The sequence below is a fragment of the Narcine bancroftii genome, chromosome 10 (assembly GCF_036971445.1).
Source record: "Narcine bancroftii isolate sNarBan1 chromosome 10, sNarBan1.hap1, whole genome shotgun sequence".
Lineage (NCBI taxonomy): Eukaryota > Metazoa > Chordata > Chondrichthyes > Torpediniformes > Narcinidae > Narcine > Narcine bancroftii.
In genome coordinates this window covers 83359520-83378981 of record NC_091478.1, presented here as the reverse complement: position 1 = coordinate 83378981, position 19462 = coordinate 83359520, and positions in this window count along the sequence as shown.

Here is a 19462-nt window from a genome sequence, read left to right as displayed (position 1 = left end):
GATTTTAATGGGAAACCTATGATTTGGTTAAAAAGCTTGAAATGTAAGAAAGCACAGAACATTCATACCACATGTGTAGAATTAACCAGCAAGTACCTCCAAAATATAATATTCGAGCTTTCAAAAATCTTCAAAATGCCTTATAAATTATCCAGTGCCTTATAAATTCAAGTCCCTGAAATGTCCAGCAGTTGAAATCTTCAATTTGTCCAACTCTGGCATCATGGAAAATTGATACAATAGATCAAAAATTGTACTATAATGAAAATGGTTAATTCGTATTCCCTGGATTTAACGAATTGTTTTCTCTGCTTGCTGAAGTTTTAACTCAAATGAACAAACATCTTGTATGCAAGTTTCCTAGACTAGGCATACAAAAAGCAACAGTTACCCTCATCAGATTTCAGATTTATTGCCAGAGGACGCACATGACATCACATACAACCCTGAGATTCTTTTTCCTGCAGGTGAGGCAGAATTATCACTATTGGCAGTGCGAAAGAAAACCGACTCAACGTACATATAAAAAAATATAAACAATTGATGTGCAATGCAGAGACAGAGAAAAAAAAAATCAATTAAGTCCAAAAGTTAGAGTCCTTAAATAAGTCACTGATTGAGTTTGCTGTTGAGGTGTCTGATAGTGGAGGGGTAGCAGCTGATGCTGGTAGTTTGAGTCTTGTGGGCACCTGTCCTGATGACAGCAGTGAGAACAGACCGTGTGCTGAATCCTTGATGATTGCTGCTGCTCTCTGATGGCAGTGTTCCCTTTATATATCCTCAACATTGGGGAAGGTTTTGCCTGTGATGTCCTGGGCTGTGTCCACTACCTTTTGTAGGGCTTTACGCTCAGGGGGTATTGGTGTCCCCATACCAGACCATGAAGCAGCTGGCTGAACATGTGCAACTAATATGAGATCCCTGATGCTCCATCCTGCAGAGCTGCTGATGGATTTTGTAGGGATGCAAAATAAAGCAACACCATAGAACTGTTGGTAACCTCTGGCTGAGCACCATGTGCTCTGCTCTGCAAATCGAGTGTGCATCCAATTTTCTGCTTTTGCTTCCTCCATAGATTAGTTCTGTCCGCGATCCTTGCCTGCGGGAGTTGATTAAAGAGTATGAAATCAAAGACTGTGAGTAATATATTCATTACTCAGGAGAGCCCACCTCCCACATCACAGAACAAATCAACAGTATTTTATATGTCTTCTGAATTGGATTAATTGGTAACAGATCCCTGCACGGGGACACATTCCACCATCAAATACACAGTTTGTGGTATTACTCTGCCTTCTGCTGGATAACTTAATAACATACTACAAAATCCCGGCAAGATACAAGATCAGTCTTTGTTATTAATTGGCAATCCTTCATTTAACCAAATAATCAATTTCTGTGGTAAGTTAACTGAGGACAAATTTAACTCTTTAAGCCCCATTCTGTGTATACTGGAGATGTTTATTCTCCGATATCTCTTTGTATTGTATTGTATTTCCTCCTGATAGGCTTCCTCTGTACAAATTTGTTACTTTTCTCACCAGGTTCAGCTATTATAGTTGGGAGTTTCTCTGCTTTTGGCAAAAACAAGTTATTCAATAATTGACTTAAAATAATAATCTTTAAGTTTCACTGTATGAAACATAAATTAACATATTGTCCCCAGTCCTTTTTTTCTATCACTCCCATGTGATTATGAAAAGTAATAATGCACAAAAATATAGATTTCAGGAAATGTTTCTTCACGGCTTCATCAGTTTTGCCCAATTTTACAAGTGTTGTATTGTTCACATGTCCAAATCCTCATGTAAATGTGATGAAAAGATAAAATTTAATTTGGGTGCGCCCTATCAATAAGGAAACCATCCCCATGAATGGAGATACACTGATACATTCAAAGTGGACAAGAAGGTTGTTTTAAGGGCAGCCATCTTATATGTACAACATCAGGAACTTCAACATGTACAAGGTATAGAGATGCTTATGCAAGATCTGTACATAATGGGATAAAAGTATGTGGAGAATGGGGTGGCATGCTTAGTGTAGTGGTTAGTGTAATGCTATTACAGTTCCAGTGACCCAGGTTCCAATCCAGCGCTGTCTTTCAGGAGTTTGTATGTTCTCCCCATGTCTGTGTGGGTTTCTCCCAAGTGTTCCGGCGCCGTCCCATCCTTCAAAAACCTACTGGGGCAATTGGACAGCATGGGCTCATGGGCCGGAAGGACCTGTTGCCGTGCTGTATGTCAAAATTATTATTTTTTTTAAATTAAATTAAAATGTTCCAGAAAGAACAATGCCAGCCCAGCATTCAATCACTTAAACCAAAGACAAGAGGCTTCCATTTTGTTCCAAAAATGCAGAGTTCACTGTCTGAGTTCCTGGCATCATTGGCAAAAGGCAGGCATCTATTTTACCATCAAAACTTCATTTAAATTTTAGCAGGGAACTAAGATCATAAATTGGCTCTTCGTAGTAGTTTGCAAGTTTACTGCCACTATTCGGATTTCTATTAAGCTAGCTTTGCTGATATGGACCTTGCAGAGGACAAGGATAGTCCCTTACAGGGTGGATGATTTTATGTGGAGTGTCAAGGAATATGAATGTTCTTTCAGGCCCTGGAAAGAAAAAGTTAAAATTCTGCCTGCTTTGAGCACTTTGCTCTTGTTTAAAACCTCTGTTGTTATTTTGCACCGTCATCAGGGCACGGACTGCACATCTCTACTCACTTCTCTATGCAAACTGCTGCTCATTTCTGACAGGAGGAAGGTGAGATCCCAGAAACCTTGAGCTTCTTTTCACAAGGCCTGAAACAGCCACAAATACAGGGGAAATATCATTATTTTTGAGAAATCGCTTCAAGCTCCCAATATTAATCCAATGAATAGCTGTTGCATCTACAATAGGGAGTTTCAAGTTCAGCCCCTTGACAGTGCAGAGTTGGATGATATTTACTCTTGGCTTTCATGAACCATAGTTAAATTAGCAGAGATTCACAAGAGGAATTTTCACATGGCAATCCCTCTGTAAACACAGGGATAATAGATGAGATGAGGTACAGGGTTAACTGTATTGTCCTCTGCAGTCAGATAGCCTGCCAACACAGCACACAAATGAATAATAGCTATTTGGGTGAGGGATCAAAGATTAAGGGAACACTGCCTTGAGTAAGAGAAATCAGGGAGAATATTGGCTAAAGGCAGAACTTTAATTTTACATTACAGGCAAAAAATAATGATGAATCAATATTTCTCTTTCCAAGTTTGCAAGCACAAATAAGTTCAAGTGAAAATTTTGATAATATTCAACCTGAATTCCCATTGAATAAACAGTATATTAGCAATCATTTAAACAAGATGCATATTGAAAAATGACAGCAATTTAATTAAATTACTGGTAATGGTTTTCATTTACCTGTTTTTAATAATGCATCACATTACAATTCACATCTAATGGTTGTCAAAACTGTCAATAAAGTAAATTAGATTTTTATTTATATTTTATGAATTCACTGAACCACATACATTTAATAAATATATTTAAAACGTCATTACCTATAGCAAAATAAATCTGCTTAAAAGACTAATTCATCACCGAATTAGTGACCTGGCATTATTTCAACACAAGATAAGGGTCTTGAAATTCCATTACATAGCACAACATTTCTTCCAGAAGCCATTCGCAAGTGCCAATCTGGAACTTAATATCCACTTCAGAGTCTGCCACTCTTGGTCACGGAATGCCTGACTTGCTAATACCTGAAGGAGATTGATGTTTGTTGACGTATCCAATGGTGCACCACACACATCTGCAATATGCAAGTGTGCTGGAGAAATTCAGCAGGTCTCGCAGCATCTATGGGATGTAAAGTGAAAATAACATTTCAGGCCTAAGTTCTTTAATTCCTATGGATGCTGCATAACCTGCTGAGTCTCCCCTGCACTCAACTCCAGCATCTGCAATTTTTCCAGTTTAACTCCATCAAAGCAACAGACATCTGGCTTTCTTTTAATGTAATTTTCAGTGAGATGTGCATGACCAATTTAAGTTCTTGGGAGTCATTATCTTGGAGGATCTTTCCTGAACGAACATACTAAAGGCATCATGAAGAAAACACATTAGTGCCTTTACTTCCTCAGGAGTTTGCAGAAACCCTGGCACTGACCGGCTGCATCATGGTCTGATATGTAAAGCCCTGCAAAAGGTAGTGGACGCACCCCAAGACATTACAGACAAAACTCTCCCCATTACTGTTGGAGGGTAGCAGCAATCATCAAGGATCCACACCACACAGCACATGCTGTTCTCGCTGCTGCCATCAGGAAAAAGGTATAGGTGCCAGAAGACTCGAACTACCAGGTTCAGGAACAGCTGCTCCCCCTCCACCATCAGACTCCTCAACAATAAATTCAATCAGGGACTAATTTAAGGACCCTTACTTGTTCATTGATTTTAAAAAAAAATTCTCTCTATATTGCATAATTTTTCATTTGTTCTCTGTTTACAGTTCTTTCTTTGTTTACATGTATACACTGTGTACAGTTTTTATTTGCACAACCAGTTAGTGGTAATTTTGCTCTGCCTTCAGGAAAAGGGATGAGACAGCAATATCTGCTCTGTGATTAACTCTTCACGGTGCTCCTCTCTTCTGCAACATCTAATGATGTACCAACCCTTCTACCTCCCGAGGGACTTCACCTCTGTTGTCCTGACTGCAGTCTCCATCCATCCACAGGCAGATGTTAAGTTCACACTGGAGAATCTACACACTGTGACCAACATCATCATACCATGTAACCCAATACCTTCTCAGTCATTAATGGGGACACTAACCAGGCTACCTAAAAGAAGGTCCTCCCAAACCACCACCAGCATGTCCCCTGCAGCATAAGGGATTCAAACGCTCCTGACCACTACTACACTAGCATCATAGATACCTACCACTCCATTTCACAACCGCACTTTAGAAAGTCAGATCACCTAGCTCTGTTTCTCCTTCCTACATATGGACAGAAACTGAAGAGCACAGCACTGGCTATGAAGTGTGTTCAGTCATGGACCAGGAAGGCAAAAAAAAACAGCTCTGTGACTGTCTGGAGTCTGTAGACTAATCAACGTTGAGGGACACAGCACAGATCTGAATGAATGTGACACGGTGGTTACCATTTTTATCAGTAAATGCCTGGACAAGTGTGTTTCCACCAAGAATGTCATATCTAAAGGAATAGGATATGTGATGTTGAAGATTTATAAGGCATTGGTAGGGCCTCAATTGGAGTACAGTTTTAAGCTTCTTATTCCAGAAAGAGTGTACTGGCAATAGAGATGACTCAGAGAAGATTCACAAGAATAATTTCTGGAATTAAGGGATTAGCATATGAGGAATGTTTGATACTCCTTGGAGTTCAGAAGAATGAGGGGAGGCCTCATAGAAACAAGGTTGTTTCCCATGATAGGGAAGATTAGAATAAGGGGCCATGACTTTACAATTGAAGGGAACCCATTTAAAACAGAGATGCAGAGTAATTTCTTTAGCAAGAGAGTGGTGAACCTCCAGAATTTGCTACCATGGACAGTTATTGTGGCCAAGTCATTGGGTGTATTTAAGGCAAAGATTGATAGTTATCTGAATAGTCAGGGTATGAAAGGTTATGGGTAGATGGCAGGGGAGTGGGGTTGAGTGGGAGAATGGATCATCCCATGATGGAATGGCAGAGAAGACTCGATGGACCAAATGGTCTACTTCTGCTCCTATGCCTTCTCTCTTATAGGCTAACCACTACACCAACAGTACAGTATACTGCATAAACTCATTATCATGTCTTCTAAAAAGGTTTGCAGCACTATATCTATATTGAGTGCTAACCAAACCTATTTCTGGACAATGTCAACAAGGACATTGCATGGTTCGAGGCTTTTTCATGAAGAAGAATATCAATCTTATTCTAAACCAGCATAAAAATGGTTGCCGTTGTTTGATTCAGGATCTTATTGCAATTCTTTCCATGGATGCATGGAAAGACAAGCTACAACCAGAGGAGCAGTTTAGAATCTTAATGCTGTACAGTAATATCTCTGTTATCTGCAAATCAAGAAACCAGCAGCCTCCAGCAGCCGGCAAAGAAATCATGAAAAGTAAATAGGTAAAAAAAAATACAGGTTTAAAATTGGCTCCCTCAAGCAGTCAGTTCATCAATCATGCAACATGCAATCTCAAGCAACCAGAAAATTCACTTATCCGGCATCTACCAATCCCTATTTTACAGTATCCCGATAAACTCTATAATCTTCTCACGTTTACAAAGTAACCCAACAGGAAACTTCTTGCAAATATCTGGGAACAAAGAAAGAATTAAAGTTGAAAAAAATGTCCTGGACAGCAAATTTCAGTTCAGGAAGAGAAAAAGAATAGATTAATATTTTGGGTGGTTTCAGCAAAACTTCACGGTTTGAAGTTGAACAGAATTTATTGTGATAGCCACTTGTTTAAAAAAAAATCACAGCAGAGACAAAAACACTTTTCTACCCATTTTATCAGTATCAACCTCATGATACTGAACACAACACATCCTTTGACTCATCCACCTACATTAGAGGATGCTTTAATATGTTCATGTTTATCAAGAACTTCTCATCAGAATTAGAACAATGCAAGAATTTTAAATAAATGAACAATAAAATCCATGGGTGAATTCACGTGTAAACAAGGAAACCTTTAGATGCTGGAAAACTAGACAGGGAAGCCTTCTTGAACTTGTCCCATTTCTTACACTTGGGCTATGTTCCTTGAAATTTATCCTGATTATGAATCCCTGGAAATGTCTTTTAAATGTTGTAATTGTACCTACAGAAGCCCTACCACATCCTCCACCAGACCTTTCCATATACCCACCACCTTCTGAAGAGAAACCTGCCTTTTGGATCCCCTTTAAATCATTCTTCTCTCAACAAGCCCTTTGATCTCTACTTATAGACTTCCCTACTCTGGGAAACAGACAAAGATATGCTTCTCATAAATGTATAAATCTCCATAAAGTCACCTTTCGTCTTCCTGCATTCCAGGGAGAACAATCTGAACCCATCCAGCACACCAGTCCTGGCAACATCCTTGGGATTTTTTTTTGCATTCTCTCAACTCAATCACATCCTTCCTGTGGTATGTCGATGAGAAGAACACACAAAATTCTAAGTGTGATGTCATTCAAGTCTTCTACATCTGTACCATGACATTGAAACTCTTGTATCCATTGCCTATTCAATGAAGGCAAGCATGTCAATCATATTTTTAATCACTTTGTCTGTGTTGTTACTTTCAGGGAAAAGTGTACTTGTACTCCTTGGTCTCTCTATTCTGCTACACTCCCAGGGTCATGCCATTTTCGATGTTAGTCCTGCCTGGTTTAACTTCCCAAAATTAACCACTTTGCTATTGGAGTTAATTTCCATCTACTATTTCTTTGTCCACTTTCCTAGTTGATCTAGATCAGTGGTTCTCAACCTTTTTCTTTCCACTCACATACCACTCTAAGTAACCCCGTTGCCATTGGTGCTCTAAGGGATTGCTTAAGGTGGTATGTGTGTGGGAAAGGATGGTTGAGAATCACCGCTCTAGATTCGATTGTTACTGAAATATTTTGCTTGAGAAAAATTGTCATTGGCCTATTTCCTTTTTTTTTAAACTTTATTTATTCATTTAAAAAACAAATAATATATGACATATACAGCAAAAGAAAAGATCCCCCCCCACTTCAGCCAACTCTTCTAAGGAGAGCCATAAAAAAAGAAAAAAGAAAGAATATTAAAAAAAAGTAAAATATACATATTAAAATCTAATCAATATAAATTAAAATGTAAATATTCTGAGTATATCAGCCATTTATTAATAAAATAATTATCATGCAAAACATATGTAATTTTTTCCATTATTAAACAATATTTCATCTCATTACATCTCACTATTAATATCAATCATATTTGTATCTTTCCATGTACTAGCAATACATTTTTTCACTACGGATAAAGCTAAATATACAAAAGCAAGCTGAAACTTATCTAATCCCAAACCTTTCAGAGGTTGTAAACTACCCAATAAAAATACTGTTGGATCTTAAACCATTTTAATCTTATATGGATATTCTAAAAATGATTGAATTTTCTTCCAAAAAGATTGTATATCTATACATGACCAAACGGCATGAAAAAAAGTTCCAACCGTATCACCACATCTAAAACACAGATCTGATTCATTAAAACCATATTTTTTTTAATTTTTCAGGTGTCAAATATAATTGATGTAAAAAAATTGTAATTAATCATTGCATAACGTGCATTTATCAATCGAGTTACACTGTCATAACAGATATCTAACCAATCCTCTTCAGAAAAAGTAAAACCAATATCTGCTTCCCATTTAATTTTAGATCTATCCCAACCCTTTTTATCTATACCATCCTGTAATATTTGACACATAAATGAAATATAACCCTTCTCTGGTACCCTCGAAAGAAAAGTCTCAAATTTAGTCATTTTAGGTAAAATCATATCTCTACCAAACATACATTTTACCAAAGATCAAATTTGATAATAAAGAAATAAAGAATTCTTATCAATACCAAAATCTTCCCTCATCTGATTAAAAGATAAAAACTTAACCTCTTTAAAACAATCTCCCAAATTTTTCACACCTTTAAATCTCCAATACAATAAACTTTGATTATGTATTGAAAAAGAAATAAGTTGATTATTATACAATGGAGTCAAAGACAATAATTTACCCCTAGAACCTATCATTTTATTTTGGCTCATTTCCTTTGGAGTTATGAAACAATGCACATAATGAGTCAATTAGGTATGATTAAAACAGTGGTTTTCAAACATTTTCTTTCCACCCCATACCACCTTATCCAATCCCTTCCTAATCATAGAGCACCTATGACATAGGGAATACTTAAAGTGTTATGTGAGTGGAAAGAAAAAGATTGCGAACCATTGATCTTGATGGAATTGTAACTTTGGACAATTGTCTTCACTGACGACCACACCACCAATTTTGGTGTAATCCACTAATTTTCTAATTTTTCATTTAATTTTAATGGTTAATGGTACAGCACAGTAAAGGGACCTCTAGCCCATGAAGTCCATGTTGCTAATTTACATCCAGTTAACCTTAACAACTTTATACATTTTGGAGGATGGGAGGAAAGTAGAGTACATGGAGAAAGCTCAAAGGGAGAACACACAAACTCCCCAGAGACAGCATCATATTCAAACCTGGTTCACTCTACATTCTGATAGCATTGCTCTAACCGCTACGGTAACCATCCTGGTCTCATCATGAATGAGAATGGATCATTCTCATCCAAGTCGTTGATATATATTCCAAACAGTAGGAAACCCAGCACCAGTGGTGACAGAATTTCAGTGCACCTGTACTTTGTGCTGATGTATATGACAATAAGCTTATGTCATATTATATGATATCCTATATCAAAGTTTCTCATGTGGAGCTTGCAACCTGTTTCCCCTCAGCCTTTTGTGCAAATGATTTACTCTGAAGAATTTATATTCCCAGCCCCTCTGGTACATCACATTTGGTGAGCCTATCCACAACATCTTGTCCAAACATTGTCCCTTCCATTGCCCAGACAAAAACAGTACATAGATTGGGAAGGGAAAAGGAGAAAAGCACGGCTCACATTTCAAAGCAAATGATCATCCCGCTGTTTATCCAGCAGGTGTCAGTAGATTGACTCCAATCTCACAAAAATAAAACTAATTTGTATGATCAAACTTTGCATCTCATTTTAACTGATGCAATAAAATGAAATGAGAATGCAATAAAGCATTGCAGTTTGTATGCATGAGCAGTGTGATGCTAACAATGTTGTCAGCACCCTCATTAACCTGACCAGTTTATCTTAAAGCTCCCAGTCTCTCACTCTGTTCAAAGTTCAAAAGTTTAGATTTATTGTCAGAGTACATGACATCTCATATAACTTGAAGATTCTTTTTGCGGGCCAGGCAGAATTTCTACTTATCGGTCATGCAAAAAACTATACTCAAGAAAATATTCATATGCAAAAGAGAAAAATGTTAACAAAGAAAGAAATGTAAACAAACTGCCTGTGCAATACAGAATATAAATATTCAGTCAAATAATATGCAATGTAAAAGTTCTTAAATTAGTTTCTGATTTTATTTGTTTATGAGTCTGATGGTGGAGGAGTAGCAACTATTCCAGAACCTTGAACGGATCTTATGGCACCTATTCCACTTTCCTGATGACAGGAAAGGCAGAAATATTCAGATCATTCTTTAACAGTTAAGGACAATGGGAGGAAGGAAATTAGGGAAGTGGAAAGCAGCAGTAGATGGAGTTGAATGGCAGGGAGAGCAGTCCTTATACTTCTGTAACTTTGTAAACTTCAGTTCATTTTGAAAGTGGTGGCATCATAAGACCTTTTCCCCAGGGTTTCTCATTATTCACCTGCTGCTATTGAGAGATCAGCATTTTATGGCAACACTCATGAGTCTACTGCCATACAAATACATGTGCACCAAAGTTCTTTCTCATAGCTGAACGGCACTTGTAAAGAAAAACTGGAATGGTAAACTAATTGAATTAATTTGAAAAGATAATAAATGCATATTCACAATAATTAATGCAAAAAAAAATGACTTTCAGTCATGCAGACAGTCCTTTTGAGCTGCCACATGATTAGTATAGCAAGGGAAGATTTAAGAGTCTGATAGCGGTTGGAAAGACGTCATTCTTGAACTTAGTGGTGTTGGTTTTCAGGTTTCTGTACGCTTTTCTTGAAGGCAGCAGTGAGAAAAGGTTGTGACCAGGGTGATGGGGGCCCTTTATTACGTTGACTGCCTTCTTGAGGCAGCGCCGCACATTGATGACTGCAATGGATGGGATGGCTGCAATGGATGGGATGTCAGAACATGCAATAGACATGGCTCGATTAATTCCCAATTCATTGATTTATTGATCATCTGTTAGAGTCATTGAGGGAAGCGGGCAATTACCCTTTCTGACCATCTGCAAATATTTGAAAGTGAGGATGGTCTATGACTTGGAGTCCAACTATTAAAGGTATGCAAGGGACTGTCGTTGATCAAGACGACACCTTATGATGGGGGGAAATTTTTGACAAGCTGTTAATATCTATTTGGAGCTTTATAAACACTGCTGGCATGATGGAGTGTAAGATCAGTTTGCTTTACATCATCCTATGAATATTTATCCATCCTTTTATTCCTTTAATTTATACTTATTGTTTGTTGGTGCATATTATGTACCTATGTATCTGCCACAAGCAAGAATTTCAGTGCATCCATACATTTTATGAATGTGACAATAATAAGCTCTCCTTCATTCTCAATAATCTATTCAATGTTTTAGGGTGAATGAAGCAAATATTTTCCTGTATCATGGAGGCAAGCTTGAAGCTACTTCACTATATTCGGAGCTGTAGTTAATTACTCCCTCAGCCCTTGTCTGGGTTTTGTGGATGATAGGAAGGCTTTCTGAAGGAAGGATTTGACCTCCTCAGTGTAGCACTTTCAACAGTCAACATACGCTTGCACCCACATCATTTTCCTGTGTGCAGTGGTGTGCCGCAAAATAAAACAAAACATCAGCCACTGCTTCCATCTGAAACGGTCCGAAGCTGAGAAGTTGAGAGCTTTGTCTTGGAGACTGTGCAGTGCAAGCATGCCTGGGACTCTGCTCCCAGCAGTTGGTCTTCCATCCCCAGTACCTTTGTAAACTATGCCCCAATGATGCCCTTCTCCTGAGAGAACCAGCAGATGGAGCATTGCTCTTCTCACTCAGGCCCAGTAAGCTGGAGTCTTGCCCTGCCTTTGGTATCAGTGAAGGGGGTCTTGACCTTTGAACCTGGACCACAGAAGCTCAGCAAGACCACAGCCAAAGACCTCATCAATCAATAAAAAAAATTAACATCCATCATACCCTGCAGCACCAAAATTCCACATTTTTTCTGCCTCTCTTAAAAACCTGCAGATCATTAAATTGCACCAGGAGAAGCTTGTCTTGGTATCCACATGTTCATCTCAAAATGTGCAATATTCAATATTTAACACCGAGTGCAAGCCACATACTTTGGGCGATAGGAATATCACACAAAATTACGTTAATTGAAGGAGAATTGAAAGTTTTCTAAAGAGACCAGCACCAACTGCTTAGTTAATTGGAGAGGGCATGGAATATAAATTAGCAGAATGTAGTTCACCATAGCCAATTCTAGCATTTCAAACTGCAAGTACTCTGGTTCCATAACATATTAATATGCAAATCCAATGATAAAAATATACCATATCTGTATCTAATGATGTATTGCCAAAGCAATACTGAGCACTGTTTGGAGTTACCAACGATCTGCTAGAGAACACATGTCAAACTCTGGCCCGCGGGCCAAATTTGGCCCGCGATATAATTATATTTGGCCCGCAAGATCATTTCAAAAATGTATTAGAGGTGGTCCGCCCTGCAGCGAGAGCCGATGCTGTTTTTTGGTAATGTCACCCCCACCATCCTCCCCCTTCATTGCACGTCCTTCCCCACCCCCTAACTATCCCCTCCCCCCTAAAACCACACCCCTTAAAAGATGGCCAGAATATTCTCAAAAAGGAATCCAGAATGGTAAAGTTCCACAAACCTTCTGCTGGGAATCCTAACAACACCCGGGCATCAGATCCACGGGACGCGGAGGGAGCAAGAGTGTTGCAGGTTGACCGTGCAAACTTTGAGAACGGGGAAAACAAAATTGTAACACAAGAAGTCTGTCGATGTTATCAGCCGGAAAGCCAGTTGGAAGGCTCCCCGCACAACCAGTCACTTCTCCCACCTGTTGAGCGGTGCGGCGGATTGACGAGCGCCTGTGATTTCCTGTCGGCGCGACGGACATGGCAGGCTGCGCACGGCCCCCGCTGTTCCACAAAGGCTGATCAGCAGCGCGCTGGGCCTGAGTGGGTGGGTAAGCAGGGGTGGGCAGAGGATATAGGTAGGAGTAATGGGCAGGGGAAGTTATGGTGGTGCTAGGGGCAGTTAGAGGGAGGGATGAGTAGAAGGAGGGGTGGATAGGGAAGAGGTAAAAGGGGAGGGGCAGGGTGAGTAGGGGAGTGGTGATTAGATGGTGAGAGATGGGTAGAGGGAGGAACAGGTTGAGGGGAGAGGCAGTAGAGGGGCGTGTATAGGATGGGGTGGGTAGAGGCAGAGCGAGTAGAGTGAGGGGTGAGTAGAGGTTGGGTAAAGGACTGGTCAGGTAGAGGGATGGTGGGTCGAGGGTGAATAGAGGCCTAGAGCCTGAGGAGTGAGCAGGAAATGCTGAGTCCTGATGCAGGCCAAAATGGACACAGCCTGTGAATGCTGACTACATCTCCACAGGGACCAAATATGTTTCCCTCAGGTCAAGCAAAGGGTGAACTTGAGCTACCTACTCCTGACCTGTAACATTATCCTCCTAAAGTTATATCCTAAAGTTTAACATTACATATGTTGAAAGAAGAGAAAACATGCAGATGTTGTTGAAAATTTTCAATAAATATTTAGTTCGGCCCTCGACTTAGACCAAGTTTCTAATTTTGGCCCTCCGTGAATTTGAGTTTGACACCCCTGTGCTAGAGGGACTCAGCTGTGAGGAGAATTGTCAATGTTTTGGGTCTAAACCTTGCATCAGGACCTCAACCCAAAAAGTCATCAATTCTTTCCCCTTCGCTGCTCACTTCCTCCACAGAGGTTGCATGGCACATCGAGTTCCCCCAGCAGATTATTAGTTGCTCTAGATCAGTGGTTTTCAAACATTTGTTTTCCACTCACATACTACTTTAAGTAATCTCTCACTATTCACAGAGCATCTATGGCATAGGGATTACTTAAGGAGGTATGTGAATGGAAATAAAAATCGTATCTAATTTATGTTATGTGCAGGGTTTCATAACTCCAAAGGAAATGGGCCAATGACAATTTTTCTCAAGCAAAATATTTCAGTAGCCATTGGATCTAGAGCAGTGGTTCTCATCCTTTTCCCCCTCTCACATACCACCTTAAGTAATCCCTTACTAATCACAGAGCACCTATGGCTCTGTGAACCAGACAATATGGAAGATTTCAGTTTGAAACAACACTTTATCTGGGCTGATAAATCACTTCCTTTGATGAAGATGCCCAGTAAATAACCTGTCATTTGATCATGATAGGTGTAAAACACAAATGTCTACAGATGCTGGAGAAACTCAGCCGGTCCTGTAGTGTCCATGCAAGATATATTACCGTCCTTTCGTGCCTGAAACGTTGGTAAATATATCTTCACCACCTATGGATGCTGCAAAACCAGCCGAGTTCCTCCAGCATCTTTGTGTTTTCCAGGTGACCCATGAAAGAATGGCACACTGCTGAAGGAAACTTACGGGAATGTCCAGGCCTTTGGATGTCAGCTGTGGTCAAGAAGCTAGTGGTAGGTTGATCTACTTAAATCTGTGTTGCAAGGTCCAAGAAAATCCCTGCCTGTTCAATTAAATAGGGAACATTCAAGGGCTAATAACTAAGGTACCACTAGATGGCAGAATGGCATAAGCTACTATTCAAAATATTTTGCTATGAAACACGAAGACAAAAGGCAGGGCATGTTTGTTTACAACTCCACTGTGACTTCCTTCCTGTCTAAAAATTGCAAATGCCTCAATGTCATTCTTTACTGAAGAATTATTCATCAGCAGAATGTAATTATTAATTTGTTTTCTTCTTGACTTTACCTTCAAGTAAATTTCTAAATTGACAGAATAAAGTCCACAAAAAAGTGGCAGAGAAGGAAAAGTAAACTTCCTGTACGATTGCTTATTGTATGTTGTGTCTTCTGTGTCTCTGTTGTCCTCCAGCAATTTGGTTTTACTGCAAAACACCATCCGATAATGGTGAAGGTCCACAAGAAGACATGGCCACCCATTTCAATTCTCCATCCCATTCCCTTGCCAAAATGTCCATCCATGGACATGTACTGCCAGTTTGAGAACACCTGTAACAACACCTCATCTTCCAATTGGGCACCCCTCCAACTGGATGGCATCAATATCGACTTCTCTGGCATTTGTTACCCACCCCGTCGTCTCTCCATTCCCTGTCTCCTCTTGCACAAACATGATAAATTCTACCTAGACCCTTATCACATCCAATTACCACCTTTTGTTGGTCTGAATTCCTCCCCCATTGTTTGAATTATGAGACTTCCTGCTTCTGCCTTTTCTGAGTTTTCCTTGAAGAAGGGTTCAGGCCTGAAACATCAGCAACGTATCTGAATAGATCAGCTGAGTTCCTCCAACTTTTTGGTGTTTTTACTACATGGATCACTTCCCACACCTCAAGAGCAATATTTCAGGAAAAGCAGAGATCGACGCAGAAAATCGTAATTAAACAAAGATTTCATGAGATGAAGAAAGCTGTCAGAGTACCAGCACAGCTTTTGGCTGCCGGTGGTAAAAGGTGTTTGAAGATCAAGACCCCAAACTTAATATGAAACCCCACCAGGCAGCAATGGATCCCATCCTCCAAAGTGCATCTCAAGGATACCTCTAACATTGCATCTGCAAAATCTTCCAACAGGCCAACATCCCCAGTTCAGAGACCCTAATTAGATTCAATCACATCGACTGAGTGGGTCACACTGCTTACATGCCTGACAATAAACAAACCATTCCAAGCACAGTCATGGGAAAAGATAACCAAACAGACAGAGGAAAAGTATCAAGGATGCTCTCAAAGCCACTTTCTGAACTTTGGGAATCCCAAGGCTATGACCACATTAAACAGGGAAGTAGTATCCTCTTGAAGAAACACACAAAGATCAGCGTATACAGAGCCGTTGTCATACCCACGCTCCTGTTCAGCTCCGAATCATGGGTCCTCTACCAGCATCACCTACGGCTCCTAGAACGCTTCCATCAGCGCTGTCTCCGCTCCATCCTCAACATTCATTGGAATGACTTCATCACCAACATCGAAGTACTCGAGCTGGCAGAGTCCGCAAGCATCAAATCCATGCTGCTGAAGACCCAACTGCGCTGGGTGGGTCACATTTCCAGAATGGAGGACCATCGCCTTCCCAAGATCGTGTTCTATGGCAAGCCTCTCTACTGGCCTCCGAGACAGAGGTGCACCAAAGAAGAGGTACAAGGACTGCTTAAAGAAATCTCTTGATGCCTGCCACATTGACCACCGCCAGTAGGCTGATATCGCCTCCAACCGTGCATCTTGGCACCTCACAGTTCAGCGAGCAGCAACCTCCTTTGAAGAAGACCGCAGAGCCCACCTCACTGACAAAAGACAAAGGAGGAAAAACCAACACCCAACCCCAACCCACCAAATTTCCCTTGCAACCGCTGCAACCGTGCCTGCCTGTCCCGCATCGGACTTGTCAGTCACCAACGAGCCTGCAGCAGATGTGGACATACCCCTCCATAAATCTTCGTCTGCGAAGCCAAGCCAAAGAAGTATTCAGAATGGTGCTCAGTGGCTCGAGTTCATGTCAGAAGGAAGTGAAAGCCCAGCAAATATAGAGGAAGCAGTGCACACTCACAAAATAATGTCAAGCACTTCCTGACTCATCTGCACGTCCCACATCATTCACTTTGAACTCAAAGAAATGGAGTGAGAGCAAGTCATCCTGAATCCTGAGAAGGAAGATCGGTGAATTTCTGTTGGCGTCTCTCTGTCTACACATTGTTGTCATGCACAGCGGTAGTTCGTATGTGCTGCTTTGCACTTTGCTATTGCACAGTTCCTTTCCTTCTCTTCTCCTCCCTCCCATCAATCCCTCCATTTCCACTTCTAGCAGCTCCTGATAGCTCCTCTTGTACTTGTGCTCATTTATACGTGTCCTGGGAAGCCTACTCAATTTTCTCTCTCTCCCTGTTGGCCATTTACCGCATGTGATAGCACAGATTCTATCACCAATGTGTATATGTACAGATTGTAGTGTAGGATGACTGTGATTGGCTGAGAGCGTAGCCACATCTACTGGCAGGTCTTAAAGGATTGCTCCTAGCCAGACCAGATCATTCTGGACTGGTCGACCTACATGTGATATGCTCCAGTCTTTTAGTTAATAAAAGTCTTGGTTTGGATCCACGAGTCTTTGGTTCTTTCGATGCGCTCTACACCGCACTTTTGCCAATATTCCATTGCTATTCCCTACAAACTTTCTGTTCATGCTCTCTCCATTTATGTCTTTCTCATGGCTTCTGTCAACATTGGACATCTGTGCATTTCAAAGGAAACAAATTCAATCAGGTGAAAGAAAAGTCCTTGTTCCAGATAGATTAAATAATTATTCCAATTGGGAAGGAGTTTGTTTTTACGTTTACTTTCTGGGCATATAAAATAATAGTCCCCTTTTAAGTATTAGCTCAATTTCAGCTCTGTGGTCTTGAGTTGCCGCGAACTGCCATAGGTCATAATAGCTCATTCCAATGTTCATTTAGTTTCCCAGAGTTAAAAATTAATTGGCCCCATTCCTGGCTGGGAAATCAGTTTAAATGCTGTAAACACAGTGGAATGCAAAGTTCTGACATGGGTGAGAGGAACAGAGTGGAGACATATTGTTATAGAGAGATATCACATTGAAACATGGACAAACTGAGCCCATACCAACCACCCATTTGTACACGAATCCCACCCAAACATTGTAGTCTCCCTATATTCCCATCAACCCCTCCCCAAAACATCTACCACTCAAGGGTAATTTACTGTGACCAATTAACCTAGCAAAGCAAATAACTGTAGAATACAGGAGGAGAACAGAGGAAACCTATGTGATCACAGGAAGGATATGGAAATTCTGCACGAGGGCACTGAACCTGGGTCACGAGACCAGTGAAGAAGCAGCTCGGCCACGAATGATGTAGAATATTTGGGGATCAGAAGGGAGTTATCGCTGTTTAATGAGTAGATGGCTCAGCGAGAGGGTCAGTTGTTGGGGCTGCATGAGTAGATAGATTGGCAGTGGGCGGCACAGTTGGCATAGAGGTTAGCACAACACCATTACAGCGCCAGTGATCGGGGCCAGGATTTGAATCCCATGCTATCTGTAAGGAGTTTGTATGCTTCTCCCCATGTCTGTGTGGGCTTTCCCCAGGTGCTCTGGTGTCCTCCCACAGTTCGAAACATACCAGGCGTGTAGGCTGATTGGGTGAAAATTGGACGGCATGGACACATGGGCCAAAGTGGTCTGTACCCATGCTGTATGCCTAAATTTAAAATTTACATTTAATTTAAAATTTAAAAGATTCATTGTCATGGGGTTTCAATTTGTGGTCAGGGAGAAAACATCATCTTCTATTGGAGATGAGTGGGTCAGGTTAGTAGATTGGTGGTGGGGAGCAGTTTGGAGAAAATTGGTTTCTTGGATAAGTAGAATTGGACACAGTGGCTGATGGTGAGACACTGAAGGATACGCTGATTCATAAACACTTTAAACCAGCTCTGCTCAATGGGGGCCCCCACAGACTCCTTGGGGCCACAGCACATTTAAGTAAAAACCTTGTTTTCTTTTCAACTCACGTAACATAAATATTTTTAATGTTTTTTTTTAAAGTAGTCAGTAGGGGAGAAATACGTGGAACATTGTCCAGGAGTACGCTGTTTCATCGGGTTGTACTGGTACAATCGGATGACAAATAAACTTGAACTTTACAGGGAAAGGGATCCATAAACTTTGAGCAGAGCCAAAAGGGGCTATAGTTGGAAAAGGTTGAGAAGTGCTGCTTTAAACTATCTGGATCAGAATCCATGCACCAGTGAGATCTCATCAGACAGATCTCCTTTAAATTCAAGCAGACCACATCGATGATACAAAAGTGAAACAAGAACATCTTCAGACGCTGTGACAGAAAAATGCTGGAGAAACACAGCAGGTCCCATAGTGTCCATAAAAGTTAAAGATATGTTGCTAATGTTTCAGGCCTGAACCGTTAGTCGAGGTATGAGCAAAAAGCAAAAACAGTAAAAACGCAAGGCTGGAGAAATTCAGCAGGTCAAACCAAAGATAAAGATACGTAATCATCGTTTTGGGCTTTAACCCTTCATCAAGAGTAGGAAAAAGTAGCCAGGTGTCTGAATAAAAAGGCAGGGTAGAAGGGAAGAAAGGGGCAAGGGGGAGGAGCACAGGCCAAGACGCCATTGATGGACATGGATAGGGCAGGAGGGAAAAGCTGAGATTTGATCAGCAGAGGGCCTGGCTCTGTGAATGCAGAGCTGGAAGAAAGAAGAAAAAGGGAGAGTGGAAGTGATACAAAAGTCGGCAAATGAAGCGACAAATGAGCAACTCATTTTCATTGAATTTGGTTGCATTTCGCACAAAACCTTGGTGTCGGTTGGCCCAATTTGCAGACAGCTCCTTTGAGAACATTTCCTGAAAACTCCTCCCTATTATCCGTCACACACCTC